Source organism: Tursiops truncatus, chromosome 5 (genome assembly GCF_011762595.2).
Source record: "Tursiops truncatus isolate mTurTru1 chromosome 5, mTurTru1.mat.Y, whole genome shotgun sequence".
NCBI classification, from domain to species: domain Eukaryota; kingdom Metazoa; phylum Chordata; class Mammalia; order Artiodactyla; family Delphinidae; genus Tursiops; species Tursiops truncatus.
The window spans coordinates 115,021,251-115,037,171 of NC_047038.1; the positions used below are offsets into that span (position 1 = coordinate 115,021,251).

At 37.2% G+C, this 15,921-nt stretch overlaps 1 protein-coding gene across 2 annotated transcripts in view; it reads left to right on the top strand.

Annotated features, from left to right (window-relative positions):
• INPP4B (inositol polyphosphate-4-phosphatase type II B) overlaps positions 1 to 15,921 on the top strand; it is a 717,274-nt gene that overhangs the window by 121,775 nt on the left and 579,578 nt on the right. Inside the window, exon 2 of one of the 2 annotated variants that reach the window (XM_073805532.1) lies at positions 10,581 to 10,643. The gene's annotated coding sequence lies outside the window, so the exon portion shown is untranslated. Of the gene's footprint in view, positions 1 to 10,530; positions 10,644 to 15,921 lie in introns of those variants that run through there. The other variant, XM_073805533.1, reaches the window with a different exon arrangement.

Consider the following 15,921-nt stretch of genomic DNA (forward strand, 5'->3'; position numbering starts at 1 on the left):
ATTGTCACACTTGCCATAATTTACTTGTATAATTAGTTGTCATAATTCGTGTAGGTTTGTTTCTGGACTCTCCTTCATTCCATATATCTGTTTGTCTGCTTTTGTACCAATTACACACTTGTTAATGACAAGAGCTTTCCAATAAGTTTGATATCTGGTAATTGAAGACCTCCAGTTTTATTTTTCTTTAATATCACCTTGACTAATCTTGGCCCTTTGCATTTCTGTATAAATTTTAGCTTGTAACATTAAAACAAAAAAAACTACTGTGATTTTGATTGTGAGTACACTGAATACATGGATTAATTTGGGGAGAATTGATAACCTTATTATACTGAGTCTTTCAATCTATGAGCATGATGTATCTCTTTTTGTCTGCTTTATTTTCTCTAAGTAATGTTTTATGGTTTTTTGGTGTAGAAGTCATAAACATCTTTTGTTAGGTTTATTCCAGGGTATTTGAGGTTTTTAATTCTATTTTAATAATGTATAATTTCTATGTTTTGTTTGTTTGTTGTTATATGGTAGCACAATTGATTTTTGTACAATGACCCTAATTCAGTAACCTTGCTAAATTTACTAATTAGATAAAACTAATAATTTTTCTGCAGACTCAATATTTGTTAGTTTAATTTTAAATCTATTTCATTACTCATTAAAAGAGAGGGATTTAAAATTATTGTCTCCATTGTTATTTTTATTTAAAAATATTATTGGAATTTTTGTTTTAAAATATTAACTGAATGGTAGCATTAACTGATTTTCATAATAAAAAGAAAAGCTGGACTCTAGGTGAGAGAGTAGGAAGGCACGTTAGCATTTCAGTAGGTGCTAGTAAAATTGGAATTATTGCCTCTGCTCTGTCCTCACTTGGCATCACACTCTTGAGTAAATGAGTCTGGCCTTTAGTTTTCTCATCTGAAAAATGATGACACTGGACTAGATACGTTTTAGTTCCTTTTTACCTTTTTAGTTCCTTTTAGGGGTGGATGACTCAGGCAACTTTTGGGTGAATGGTTGTGCTTTCAGATTTTTTTCCTTTCTTCTACTCTGTGGCACTGTGACTTGGAGTGGGGGCAATGGGCCTCTTATGATCTCATTTTGGGGGAGGGGAGTAGGGGGGCCATGCCCACCCAGGACTCTTGTGTCCCCTACTCAGGGCCCTTGGGAACTTATGTCTCCTTGAGATGCCACACATTGGCTATGGGATATTGGGATTCTGTCTCAGGTTCATGTCTGTAGAAACTTCCCTCCCTCCTCTAATGCCCCCTAATTGCTTCTATGTCATGTTAAATGCTGAATGCTGGTTTTCTCAGAGTTCTCTCCAGTCTGTTCCCTGGAAGGTAGTCTGTTAGTCCTAATGCTCCTATTACCATGTTCATGTGGGGTTTAAACTTAGAGAAGGAAATAATGACTCGATGTTTAACCCTTTCCTCTTCTATCTTCTCCATACAACTCTTGAACCCAGGGTAGTTTTCCATATCCTTTACATCATACCCTACATTTTCTGTGCTCTTGACATTGCAGAACTCTGTGATCTGGGTCTCTAGGTCCGACTTCCAATATGTTAATGACAGCAAAGATTGTGTTCTTTAAAATCCTGTTTTCTCTAAGGAAAGCTTGATCTACAAGACTATAGTCTTGTTCTGGACCAAGAATTCTTGTTAGATGTCAAACTCTAAAACACCTTTCTTTTTTTATTTATCTTGTAACGATCCTAATCCTTCTTGAGGCAAGTGCTACCCCTGGCAGACAGGTGAGGTCAGACGTAGAAAAATGCAAAAGTATTAAATGTAGATATATTTCCAAATAATAGCATCCTTGTTATATGATGGCCTATCTTCTCTCTCATTTATCACTTCCCTCTGCCTCCTTCCTATCTGACATATTTGTTCAAATGTTCTTTAAATTTTGCACAACAATAGGGATTTGTTATGCAATTTCTGTCACAGAACATGGTGAGATATTTATGCTGCATGTTAGCTCTGTCTTATATTGGTTAATAGATATTTAATACAGAGCAAGTGGCTATGTTCTTATTAGGACTCTCCTTCCCATGTGCTGAGTATTGAATTAAGCACTGACGGGGATAGGTGAGAAGCACAAGACACAATAACGGTCTTTTAGGAACTTAAAATATAGTTGGGAAGACGTGACAGCACAAGACAACCCAAAAAGGCAATATAAATTATAGGCATTGATTATAATTGGTGTACAAGGTCAGAGAATGATAAAATCAACAGAGTCCAAAGTACCTGGGGATCACTTTCTGGAGAAGTTGGCATTAAAACTTTAATAAGGCAGTAAATTTGAAGGTGTTGAAAAGTAAGAATTGAACCACAAGCAGAAGGAATAGACATGGAGAAAAGGAACTGGGATAGAAGAACATGGGAGCCGTTGAGCACCTTCCTGACTGAAAAGGAGAAGTTATATTGAAGAACAATGTAAAATTCATGGAATGTTCAGGAAACTTAAAAAAAAAATCCAGTAGACGTATTTTACAATTTGTAGCTGCTTCCCCCATGGGTCTTTTAAAGCGCAAATTATGAAAACTAATATCACAGGCTGTAAAATTGGAAAATTTTGACCTCTTAAGGCAATAGCTATCAGACAGCAAAGTGATATATGAGACACATTACCTTGTAGAAATTCCCTAGTAGGAGCATGAGAGCTAGTTGGACGATCCCTACATTCCCAATACAAAAGGGGTGTGGGATCTGGAAATTAAAGGCTGATTTCTTTTTAGTGAACTGAGGCTTCACTAGCCATGTCCACAAGGAGGTAGGTTGTGTACCACTTCCACTCTTCCCCTCTCAGTGCTAGAAAGAGGTGCATCAAGGAGACTCAGTGAGAGTTTAATATGTATTCCTTGAAGTCTTGGAGGTGGCAGTAGGGACAGTGCTGGTTTCTAATGAATGTAAAGGCCAGGAGATGAGCTAGTGAGCGGCTCATGGTAGAACAAAGGAAAGAGGCTGAATTGGGATTAGCCCATTTTCCCAGGGTTTGCTGGAGAGTTCCCTGTGGAGCAGATGTGTGCAGTGAACGTGAACGTCATCATGAGGCTGTCTAGGTCCTGTCCCCAAAGGCTACCCTGAAGCCGAGCTGGTCTCAGCAGATAGAAACTGAAGGTGTCACTTGGAGCTGAGGATATAGTAAGTGATAAAGTGAGATGTATGACTCCCATCAAGGGCTGTACAGATGAAAGGTCCCCAGTGATTGGAGAAGAGGGAGCAATCACTGAAGAACCTGGAAAAGAATCCATTGGTTAAGAATCAGCGTTAAATATATAGCAGCCCACTTAGATCAGTAACCAGAACGTCACCTTTCCTTCTCCATTGACCACTTCTGTCCCCACCTCCCCTCTTTCACTCCACTCCCATATTCCAGAGGCATTGGAACCAAGGTTAACTGGCTGGGGAGGAAGGACCTGGAGAAACAAAAGGGGACCTTCTTCACTGGCTGCCGGTTTCCACTGCAGCAGATCCTAGCTATGGAGGGTAGACAATTTGAAGTTCAAGTCAGCTTTTTATATGTAGCTGGGTATTCTAATTTCTAAATTGAGACTATGGTGAATCAACGTAACTATAAGTTTTTTTGTTTGTTTGTTTGTTTGTTTGTTTTTAAGCCTCAAGTGTTCAGGGTATGGGTAAAGGCCTAATTCTTATTGGCTCAAAAGATGTTGCATTAGTTTCCTCGGGCTGCTGTAACAAACTACCACAACCTGGGTAGCTTAGAACAGGAGACATTTATTCTCTCACAGTTCTGGAGGCAAGATGTCCAAAGTCAAGATGTCAGCAGGGCCATGTTCTCTCTGAAAGCGCTAGGGGATCATGACTTTCTCAGCTTCCGGTGTTGCCGGCAATCCTTGCATTCCTTGCCTTGTAAGCACATCTCTGCCTCCCTAGTTACATGGACATCTCCCTCTGTGTCTTTTTCTTCACGTGGTATTCTCCCGTCTGCGTATATGTTTGTATTTGTGTCTCATCTTATGAGGACACCAGTTGTATTAGATTAAGGGTCTACCCTTACTCCATGTAATGTCACCTTAACTGCCATCCCTACTTACCTACCTGACAGACTTAGTCTTTCCAAGTTCTTCCCTCCTGTGAAATTTTCTTAGACCAAACAGGACTGATGGTCAGGACTGAGTGTACATCAGTTCAGTTATTCTGATAGAATTTTTTTTAAAGATTATTTATTTATTTATTTTAAATTTATTTTATATTGGAGCATAATTGATTTACAATGTTGTGTTAGTTTCAGGTGTACAGCACCAAAGTGATTCAGTTATGCATATACATATGTCTGTTCTTTTTCAGATTCTTTTCCCATATAGCTTATTACAGAGCAGTGAGTAGAGTTCCCTGTGCTATACAGTAGGTCCTTGTTGGTTATCTATTTTATATACAGTAGTGTGTGTATGTTAATCCCAAACTCCTAATTTACCCCTCCCCCCGCTCCCCTTTCCCCTTTGGTAACCGTAAGTTTTCTATGTCTGTGAGTCCGTTTATGTTTTGTAAATAAGTTCATTTGTATCATTTTTTAGATTCCACATATAAGAGATATCATATGATTATTTTTAAAATGACCCTTTCCTAACTGCAGAATATTCTTTCAATTTGTTCTGTTGCTTCAACACATTGTATGTTGTTGTTGGTTTTTTAACATCTTTATTGGAGTATAATTGCTTTACAATGGTGTGTTAGTTTCTGCTTTATAACAAAGTGAATCAGTTATACATATATCCCCATATCTTTTCCCTCTTGCATCTCCCTCCCTCCCACCTTCCCTATCCCACCCCTCTAGGTGGACACAAAGCACCGAGCTGATCTCCCTGTGCTATGCGGCTGCTTCCCACTAGCTATCTATTTTACATTTGGTAGTGTATATATGTCCATGCCACTCTCTCACTTTGTCCCAGCTTACCCTTCCCCCTTCCCGTATCCTCAAGTCCATTCTCTAGTAGGTCTGCATCTTTATTTCCGTCTTGCCCCTAGGTTCTTCTGACCATTTTTTTTCCTTTTTTTTTTAGATTCCATATATATGTGTTAGCATATGGTATTTGTTTTTCTCTTTCTGACTTACTTCACTCTGTATGACAGTCTCTATGTCCATCCACCTCACTACAAATAACTCAGTTTCATTCCTTTTTATGGCTGAGTAATATTCCATTATATATATATGTGCCACATCTTCTTTATCCATCCATCTGTTGATGGACACTTAGGTTGCTTCCATGTCCTGACTATTGTAAATAGAGCTGCAATGAACATTTGGGTACATAACTCTTTTTGAATTATGGTTTTCTCAGAGTATATGCCCAGTAGTGGGATTGCTGGGTCGTATGGTAGTTCTATTTTTAGATTTTTAAGGAAGCTCCATACTGTTCTCCATAGTGGCTGTATCAATTTACATTCCCACCAACAGTGCAAGAGGGTTCCCTTTTCTCCACACCCTCTCCAGCATTTATTGTTTGTACATATTTTGATGATGGCCATTCTGACTGGTGTGAGATGATATCTCGTTGTAGTTTTGATTTGCATTTCTCTAATGATTAATGACGTTGTGCATTCTTTCATGTGTTTGTTGGCAATCTATGTATCTTCTTTGGAGAAATGTCTATTTATGTCTTCTGCCCATCTTTGGATTGGGTTGTTTGTTTTTTTGTTATTGAGCTGCATGAGTTGCTTGTATGTTTTGGAGATTAATCCTTTGTCAGTTCCTTCATTTGCAAATATTTTCCCCCATTCTGAGGGTTGTCTTTTCATCTTGTTTGTGGTTTCCTTTGCTGTGCAAAAGCTTTTAAGTTTCATTAGGTCCCATTTGTTTATTTTTGTTTTTATTTCCATGTGTCTAGGAGGTGGGTCAAAAAGGATCTTGCTGTGATTTATGTCATAGAGTGTTCTGCCTATGTTTTCCTCTATGAGTTTGATGGTGTCTGGCCTTACATTTAGGTCTTTAATCCATATTGAGTTTATTTTTGTGTATGGTATTAGGGAGTGTTCTAATTTCATTATTTTACATGTAGCTCCAGTTTTCCCATCACCACTTATTGAAGAGGCTTTCTTTTCTCCACTGTATATTCTTGCCTCCTTTATCAAAGATAAGGTGACCATATGTGTGTAGGTTTATCTCTGGGCTTTCTATCCTGTTCCATTGACCTATATTTCTGTTTTTGTGCCAGTACCATATTGTCTTGATTACTGTAGCTTTGTAGTATAGACTGAAGTCAGGGAGCCTGATTCCACCAGCTCCGTTTTTCTTTCTGAAGATTGCTTTGGCTATTCGGGGTCTTTTCTGTTTCCATACAAATAGTGAAATTTTTTGTTCTAGTTCTGTGAAAAATGCTGTTGGTAGTTTGATAGGGATTGCATTGAATCTGTAGATTGCTTTCGGTAGTAGAATCATTTTCACAATGTTGATTCTTCTAATCCAAGAACATGGTATATCTCTCCATCTATTTGTATCATCTTTAATTTCTTTCATCAGTGTCTTATAATTTTACGCATACAGGTCTTCTGTCTCCTTACGTAGGTTTATTCCTAGCTATTTTATTCTTTTTGTTGCAATGGTAAATGGGAGTGTTTTCTTAATTTCCCTTTCAGATTTTTCATCATTAGTGTATGGGAATGCAAGACATTTCTGTGCATTAATTTTGTATCCTGCTACTTTACCAAACTCATTGATTAGCTCTAGTAGTTTTCTGGTAGCCTCTTTAGGATCCTCTGTGTAGTGTATCATGTCATCTGCAAACAGTGACAGCTTTAATTCTTCTCTTCGGATTTGGATTTCTTTTATTTCTTTTTCTTCTCTGATTGCTGTGGCTAAAATTTCCAAAACTATGTTGAATAATAGTGGTGAGAGTGGGCAACCTTGTCTTCTTCCTGATCTCAGTGGAAATGGTTTCAGTTTTTCACCGTTGAGGATGATGTTGGCTGTGAGTTTGTCATATATGGCCTTTATTATGTGGAAGAAAGTAACCTCTATGCCTACCTTCTGGAGGGTTTTTATCATAAATGGGTGTTGAATTTTGTTGAAAGCTTTCTCTGCATCTGTTGAGTTGATCATATGGTTTTTCTCCTTCAATTTGTTAATATGGTGTATCACGTTGATTGATTGGCATACATTGAAGAATCCTTGCATTCCTGGGATAAACCCCACTTGATCATAGTGTATGATCCTTTTAATGTGCTGTTGGATTCTGTTTACTAGTAGTTTGTTGAGGATCTTTGCATCTATGTTCATCAGTGATACTGGCCTTTACTTTTCTTTCTTTGTGACACCTTTGTCTGATTTTGGTATCAGAGTGATGGTGGCCTCATAGAATGAGTTTGGGGGTGTTCCTCCCTCTGCTATATTTTGGAAGAGTTTGAGAAGGATAGGTGTTTAGCTCTTCTCTAAATGTTTGATAGAATTCGCCTGTGAAGCCATCTGGTCCTGGGCTTTTGTTTGTTGGAAGATTTTTTTTTTTTTTTTTTTTTTTTTGCGGTACGCGGGCCTGTCACTGCTGCGGCCTCTCCTGCCGTGGAGAACAGCCTCCGGACATGCAGGCTCAGCGGCCATGGCTCAAGGGCCCAGCCACTCCGCGGCACACGGGATCTTCCCGGACCAGGGCACGAATCCGCATCCCCTGCATCGGCAGGTGGACTCTCAACCACTGCGCCACCAGGGAAGCCCTGTTGGAAGATTTTTAATCACAGTTTCAATTTCAGTGCTTGTGATTTGTCTGTTTATATTTTCTATTTCTTACTGGTTCAGTCTTGGAAGGTTGTGCATTTCTAAGAATTTGTCCATTTCTTCCAGGTTGTTCATTTTATTGGCATATAGTTGCTTGTAGTAATCTCTCATGATCTTTTGTATTTCTGCAGTGTTAGTTGTTACTTCTCCTTTTTCATTTCTAATTCTATTGATTTGAGTCTTCTCCCTTTTTTTCTTGGTAAGTCTGGCTAATGGTTTATCAATTTTGTTTATCTTCTCAGAGAACCAGCTTTTAGTTTTATTGATCTTTGCTATTGTTTCCTTCATTTCTTTTTCATTTATTTCTGATCTGATCTTTATGATTTCTTTCCTTCTGCTAACTTTGGGGTTTTTTTGTTCTTCTTTCTCTAATTGCTTTAGGTGTAAGGATAGGTTGTTTATTTGAGATGTTTCTTGTTTCTTAAGGTAGGATTGTATTGCTATAAACTTCCCTCTTAGAACTGCCTTTGCTGCATGCCATAGGTTTTGGGCCGTTGTCTTTTCATTGTCATTTGTTTCTAGGTATTTTTTGATTTCCTCTTTGATTTCTTCAGTGATCTCTTGGTTATTAAGTAGTGTGTTGTTTAGCCTCCATGTGTTTGTATTTCTTACAGAGTTTTTCCTGTTATTGATATCTAGTCTCATAGCGTCGTGGTCAGAAAAGATACTTGATACGTTTTCAATTTTCTTAAATTTATCAAGGCTTGATTTGTGACCCAGGATATGATCTATCCTAGAGAATGTTCCATGGGCACTTGAGAAGAATGTGTATTCTGTTGTTTTGGATGGAATGTCCTATAATTATCAATTAAGTCCATCTTGTTTAATGTATCATTTAAATCTTGTCTTTCCTTATTTATTTTCATTTTGGATGATCTGTCCATTGGTGAAAGTGGGGTATTAATGTCCCCTATTATGATTGTGTTACTGTTGATTTCCCCTTTTATGGCTGTTAGTATTTGCCTTATGTATTGAAGTGCTTCTATGTTGGGTGCATAAATATTTACAATTGTTATATCTTCTTCTTGGATTGATTCCTTGATCATTATGTAGTGTCCTTCTTTGTCTCTTGTAATAGTCTTTGTTTTAAAGTCTTTTTTTCTGATATGAGAATCACTACTCCAGCTTTCTTTTAATTTCCATTTGAATGGAATATCTTTTTCCATCCACTCACTTTCAGTGTGTTATGTGTCCCTAGGTGTGAAGTGGGTTTCTTATAGATAGCATATATACGGGTCTTGTTGTATGTTGTTTAATGATGGTTTTTTCATGAATTACTTACAAACCTTTCTTCCACTAAACTGTTTTTCTTGAATCCTTTCTATTTATAATGATTTCTCTAAAGTCTCTGGTGTACCCTTCCTTGCAATCGGAGCTCAGTAGGTGTTTTCTGAATTGGATTGAATATTTACAAGAGCAGACAGGGGTCAGTTGCTTTAAGTGAATCTTGAAGTATCCCAATTTCTTGGAGGACATATTTAAATTAAAACCCCCAGCAAAGTCAAAGGAAGCTACTGCAGTGGGGTGAGAGGTTACTCATTCTCCTGAAATGCTGTTTAATCTTTTTCTCTTACCTGCCCAAAGACCTAAAACAACTCTTTATTTCCTTTGCCATCACAGAGTGTGACTAATAAATCAGCAAATCAAGTAACAACCAGTATGGTAAGATTTTAATCATTCCACCATGTGGCTCATCAGGGCAGTGATTTTCAAAGGGGTTGCAAGATTTTTTTTAAAAAAGGAGAACAATGATAATAATAGTAATAGTAATGTTCATGATTATCTTGGCTAACATTCATGAATTCTGTGTCCTTTCTGTGTATTTATCTCACCTATTTATCCTGTCAGTTCTATGAAGTAGAAAGAATTAGCATTCTGATATTACAGATGAGAAAGGAATGTTTACAGAGTCTAATTTCCTTGCCTAATTTCACACAGCTAGTAAGATGTTTTGGTGATTGCAGTTATATGACTGTTCCTATAATGACTGTTACAGTCAAATAATCAACGTTGCTTTTAACTGTTAACATTTCTTCAGTCAAATAACTTTCTTAAGGGGTGAATTTAAAATTCTTACCTATCTATGTGATAGTCCTTCCTGGAGAGCTATGGCTTAGACTTGAATTTCTTATCTTGCAGTGTGAACATTCTGATAATGATGCAATAAAATCTTTTATGGGACACTCCTCAAGATGGTTATATGCTAAGGGAAGGAAAAAGATATATTTTCATAACTTTTGACTCCTATAAAGTACTTTTCTCCTCAGTGCAGCATAGAAAAGCTCTAAAATTGCAGCTCCTAAGGAGGGTAATCTGCAATTATTTACTAAGTCAATCCACAATATCTCATTTTATCATTTTTGTGGAAAGACAGAATAGAAAAATACCCAGACTTGCACGAACATTTTAAAAGCCATACTCGCTGGGGGAGGGAGGAAACTAATTTAGATAATTGCAAATTCCATTTCAGTCTGTTGCATTCCAAGTAAATGTTCTGTCCCAACATGAATTACATCTTATCTTTTGAAATGATTGAAGCTAATTCTTTTCCTTGCTCGAGTGCTAGTCTTGTTGCCATGTGAGAAAAGAGAGAGAAGCAAAGAAAACAGGGCTGAGGATCTGTGGCAGTCACCCTTGTTTTCAGCTGCAGGGGAGAGGGGGCCTTTGGGGAAGTTATTTGTCATTTAAAGCAAGTGGTTCCCAAGGCAGCTGCTGAATGGAGCTGAATATTTTGTTAAATGATTTTCTTCTCTGACCTTTATTACTAATAAATGTTTTTAAGAAGCATTTAAAGGGTGAAAAGAAAGGTTGTTTTTATTAATCTCTTTTCTTTTTACCCACAGAACCCAAAGAAATGGTGTCACCTGGCAAGAGATCTGCTATCCTTTATGAAAAATCAGACCAAGGTAATGCTTATTTTAATATGTATATTAGTCTGTTTAACTCTGATACATTCAACTGGTTGGTTTTTCTTGATTACTGGTTTTAACTATGGAATAATCCATCAAAAAAGTAAATCATCTGAAAAGTAAAAGGAATGATTTTTGATGACCATCATATTTAGGAAGTGACCAGTAAATTTTAAAATATATGTTAGCTTGAAGCACTGTGGTTAATGATGAATTTTCCAACACTACTCTTGCATTTATGTTAATGTGTGGATAGGATCTTGACTAGAAGATTGTACTCTGTTTGGAAATAGGTCCAATTAGTGTATTACATTTACAAATGGTAGACAATAAGAGAATGAGATTCTTTTAATTAAAATTTTCCTCTTATTTAAGCATCAGTCAGATGGCTTTACATATTATTTTTTTAATAGACAAAAAAGTTCAGTACAAATTCCTAGAAAAACTTCATCGAGTTTGACGAAGACACTCTTACACAAAACATATATTTTCTTTGGAAAGATTGAATTATATCATACAGTTGTTGAATAGCATGCCTGATTATACTCAATGATTGCATATTTAGTTGCTAAATTTTCCAATTGCTATGTGATTTGTTTATATATGTTAGCCTAAGAATATGAACAATCATGCAAATATTCTAATGACATATACGTGTAAGCAAAGTGGGGCGTAGATGCAGATATAAAATGTGTGTATGATTTATGAATAAAGGTGATGTCTCAAAAGAGTTTTTAATAGAAAAGTTTCTGAAAAGTTAGAATTGTGTTGGGAACTAAACCCATCTATCAATACTATCTGCTTATATAGCTATGAAGATATGATGTCGCTTTGTATATAGCAACGCACATACTGGATTTGTTGAAATGTGTACCAGGTCACATACTAATTGGAACTAACTGGGTTCTATTTTTGACAAATTGTCGAATTCCTGTAAAACAAATGAGTGCTGAAACAAAGGAAGCATTTGAATTTAATGGACATCAGCAGAAAACTGGTTTATGAACTTTAATTTGCAGTGGAGCAAAAATAGTTAGGTTGAATTACAAACTGGGGTGTTTCTACTTATTTTTGGCTTTTAGTTAATGCTTCAAGGGAGGCGTAAACCCCTTAAGGAAGTAGCTTCTCTCCTGTAATGTTGATTTTCAATTGTAGGTCCACTATACTAAAATGTTAAGTCAAACTATAAGGCATTTTTAAATGGTTAATGAAATCAATGGAGGGTCTCCTTTAGCTTAGAACTATTAACGGTGACTCCCTAAAGAGAGGCATTATAATGAAAACTAATACCTAGACAGTATGTGGAAGGGGTTGAAGCTGAGTGCTGTGATACAAGCATAGGGAGATGTATGGTAGAAAAACGCTGGCTGAGGCGGAATCAGTAGAAGATGACACAGTAAAGACAGAGAAGGAAACACACTGAGTGAGATGGAGCTAATGAAGAGAGCACAGACCACACAGGATGCATTCATGTGAAATTTTTCTTTTTTCAGAGGTATGTATATACTAATACATTCAATTTTGTTAGGCTTTGATTTCATTTATTTAAGATAGGGATAAACTTACTTCGAACTGAATGTAGCAAAGAAGGAGTTGTGGTGTAGGAGGGAAATTCCCATTAATGTGGCAGAATATCCAGCATCATGTACCCGGAGTAACAAAGTTTGCTTCTCCCCGATGTGCCAATAAAGAACCAGTTCTGTATACTGACAGTCCAAGCGCTCTGGTCTGATAACACTCCCAAAGAGATTATACTCTAGGATGCTGGCTTTTGTGTGGAGGTTGGGAGTGAGGTGTGAAAGAGTAACTGGGGTGGGAGAAATGGTGTTCATGTCATCACCTCTTTAGGTTGGTCCTTTGGACTCATTAAAATAGGGGTGTTTGCAACTTTATAAAATATTCCTGTTAATAAGGCAAAGATGCTCTATTATCCTAAATGGGATATATGCATTTAAATTTCAGTGTTTAAATAGTAGAAGTTCAAGGCATATTAGTGAAGGTGCTAGTTTTGGACAAATGGGACCATTCAGCCTTTCTCAGTTGCACGCGATGACTAACACACTCATTTTGTGTACCATTAACTCTGGCAATGGGGCTCGGAGAGCAATCTTTTGGGTTAACAGGAACTTTTGTGTGTGCAGATACCTGGAAGTTCTACATTTGACTTTTTCAAAAAGGGTCTAAAATAAGTTTTCATGTAGTGCTTCGCTGTGTAAAGTTATTGAAGTCTGTTGGTCACAATATTCTTAATTTTGTTGCCCCAAAATAGAGGCAGCTTAACCTAGTTGGGTTAAAATATCCTTCTCTGTACCTAGTAAGATTATGCACAAAAATAGAGACCATTATTCTGTTCTATTTTTACACAGGTTTATATGTCCTGGAAATAAGTTGAATTTCAATTAAGAAATTTTCATGTTTGTAATTTATTTGTATTATGTAGGAATATTAAGTATTATTTTCATATATATTTAACTTCCCTGTAGGAAAGTGAAATGGGATATTAAGGGTTCGGCAGTTTTTTGATGTACTCTAAATACATTTTTGATAATTGAAAATAAACTGTTATAAGGCTAGTATACAGCGTTCTTTATGTTCTAGGGCACTAAGAAATAAGGTGTAAATATATTGTTTAGAGATTGGTTTCATTGTGGTTTATTATTATTGGCTGTAGAATATTTTGTAGATGTAGCACACATTGAAAATTTTTTTAAAGAATAAAATTCTTCTGATATTTTAAGAGCTTATTACAAATTATATTCTATATTATTTTTTATAAACTACTATAAAGTAACAATGGAAAGTAAAGCATCAGATTTTCAGGTTGATTAATAAGTTAATGACCATGAATTACAATGAGAGTTACAAACACCTCTACACATGTGATGAAAGGGGTGATGTAATTGTCACGATGCTTGGACTCATTCACATAGGATAGACACAATGCTTTACAGAAATAGGGCTATGACATCAGGCATATATGCTCCAAAAGAGAATTTAAACTGAAAGTCAGAGAACAAATAATTGAACACTTTCATTGAGAAATGATTAAAACGTAATTCTTAAAGAGGACTTTATATGAGGAAGAGTTCTTATGATCATTTTTATGAATTTGCCTTTTTTGTTTTTTTATGATTTTCATCATTTGCCAAAGTTCTTGGTACTCTTTACTTTACTCTTCTGAGTATTAGATTCTGTGGGATACTCCATCTTTTTAAAACTTTAAAGAAAACTCCCAAGAATAGTCTTGATGGAATAGTCCTACAGAAGCCATAGCATTGTCTAGAATTGTCTCCTGCTAATGTTCAAGTTCTTGCATCGACTCCCCACATATGTTTCTTACCGTATTGGTTTCTCTCTTACTACACTGTATACCCTAAACATTCTTGTCTTTCCTTATGCTGATAACTCCACTCAGAATGTCCAGTCTTCTTTTCCCTTGTTCCAAAGCCTACATACCTTAAAACTGTTCTTTAGGGGGCTTTCTGAGTTCCTCATCATGCCACAACTATTTCTCTTCCTTAACCCATATTCAGTCCGTAAAGTAACCTAGATACACTATCTGTCACACTGTCACTGATTCGCGTATATTGCTCTGTAGTAGCTCTTTTGTGTGTGTGTGTTTAAATATGTATGTATATGTACATACAGAACTTTATTATGTGTGAAGATACACACACAGACATGGGACTTTTTTTCCTTCAGTGAGACTGTAAGGAAGATCCTTCTGTCTTCTACTTTTACTCCCACTTGTGAGTGAAATAGACTTCGAAGGAATGAGGTCCTTGCATCTCTAAGATTTCCACCGAAGGAATATTTAAAAAGGCTAGAAGATTCCTTTGTACTATGAGAATTATAATTTAGCAATGTTTTGTATTAATTAGGACTAACTTGAGAAGCTTCTCTCCTGTTATCATATCTTTTCAATGTGAATAAAATCTAAATTCAAATATACTAATTTATAAGGCAAATAATTTTCAACTCTTGAGATACACTCCCGGACTTCTCTGGTGGTGCAGTGGTTGGGAGTCCACCTGTCAATGCAGGGGACACGGTTCTATCCCTGGTCCAGGAGGATCCCACATGTCGCGGAGCAGCTAGGCCCATTCGCCACAGCTGTTGTGCCTGTGCTCTGGAGCCCGTGTGCCGAGACTCCTGAGGCCTGCGTGCCTGGAGCCTGTGCTCTGCAAGAGAAGCCACCGCAATGAGAAGCCCATGCATCGCATCGAAGAATAGCCCCCACTCACCGCAACTAGAGAAAGCCCGTGCCCAGCAACGAAGACCCAATGCAGCCCCCCCAAAAAATTAATTAATTAAAAAAAGTATACTCCCTTCACCAAAGGGACATTGCCTAATTCGATCACCCATTGGCTTTGTACCACTTTGCATATGTGATGGGAGGAAAATCTAACCTGAGCTACTCCACAAAGACACTAAGACGCCTAAGAGTAAAACACTACCTATTTCATAGCTTACATTAGAATCAATAGGGGAAAAAAGTTATATTGTAATTTGCCACCTCATTCATCAATTCAGTGTTTACCTACTGTACTCACAAGTGCTTTAGGGGGAGTGGGGTATGTGTAGAACTTGAGTCTTTCTCTTGTTTTACACACACACATATGCACCCCTTACACACACATACATACAGACACATAGAGGCTACAGAAAAAATCTTTTTACTTGCTTGTAGAAGTGATCTCTATGCTCCTTACCATTTTTCACATCAATATCAATTTCATCATTCATGTGGATAGTTGGAAACATTAAAGCAGTCCCTGAGAGCTATTTTTAAGTTTTCAATAATTATTGAATCTCACGCATAGGGATTTTATGGCCATTTTGAATGTGCAGGTATGTTTGTGGACATGCAGTCTGAAATAACATATGCTCAGCTCTACAGTCAAATCTCTTTAGGCTGGCACCCTAAAAGTACCTAAATGCTAATAGGTGTGGAAACTGGGGACGGACTATGGTTATTTGGGAAGTTGAGATAAAATTAGGACTGTTAGGGTCGGGACAGGGCTTTTGGGAATTGGAGCTTTCAGGGAACTGGCAATTCCCAGTAAAAGACACAGGACTGTGAGGGTAAACGGTTCCTTTAAGGCTTTAGCAGATGTGTTGGTTTTCCTTTCTTCAGTTTTGCGGTAGTAGCCTTACTTTGGAAGGGGAAGCACGTCACTGGAGGCAGAGTGGTGTGAGCAGAGGCAACTAATTTGTAACATGGGCTGTCCACTAGACTTTGAAGGCGCATATGTATGCATGTCTGTCCCTTTCT